Here is a 375-nt window from a genome sequence, read left to right as displayed (position 1 = left end):
GGGGGCGCCGGCGGGCGCTGCGGCCGCACCTGCGTAGACCCGGCGGCTGCGGTGGCAGCGGCGGCTCCTCCTCCTCGGCGGCGGCGCGGGTGCTCTGCCGCCCCTCCTGCGCGCCCGCACCTCCCGGCACTCGGGATCCGGCCTCCGCCGGTTCCACGCGAGCCGCGCCGGAGACCGTTGGGCACTGAGGCGTGGCGTGGGGGCACCGCCCACTCCCGACTCCGCCCCCAGACGCTGTCGCCGGGACAACCGAGAGCCATTCCCCTGCCCCCTCCCCTCAGTCCTGAGTAAGGGGGCTGCTTGCATCAAACCTTGGATTCGGACTTCCACTTATACTGTCTGTCACCCAAAGCTTCTCACTTTTTCTGCAGATCC

At 71.2% G+C, this 375-nt stretch overlaps 1 protein-coding gene across 1 annotated transcript in view; it reads right to left on the bottom strand.

Annotated features, from left to right (window-relative positions):
* The window catches only part of CCDC158 (coiled-coil domain containing 158), a 91,468-nt gene extending 91,324 nt beyond the window's left edge, over positions 1–144 (bottom strand). The window contains exon 1 of the mRNA XM_029944632.1: positions 30–144. The gene's annotated coding sequence lies outside the window, so the exon portion shown is untranslated. The remainder of the gene's footprint in view (positions 1–29) is intronic.
* Between the last annotated feature and the right edge of the window lie 231 nt (positions 145–375).

The sequence above is a fragment of the Suricata suricatta genome, chromosome 1 (assembly GCF_006229205.1).
Source record: "Suricata suricatta isolate VVHF042 chromosome 1, meerkat_22Aug2017_6uvM2_HiC, whole genome shotgun sequence".
NCBI lineage: Eukaryota > Metazoa > Chordata > Mammalia > Carnivora > Herpestidae > Suricata > Suricata suricatta.
Note: the sequence above shows the minus strand (reverse complement) of the source record. Positions and strands in the feature narration are given on the sequence as shown.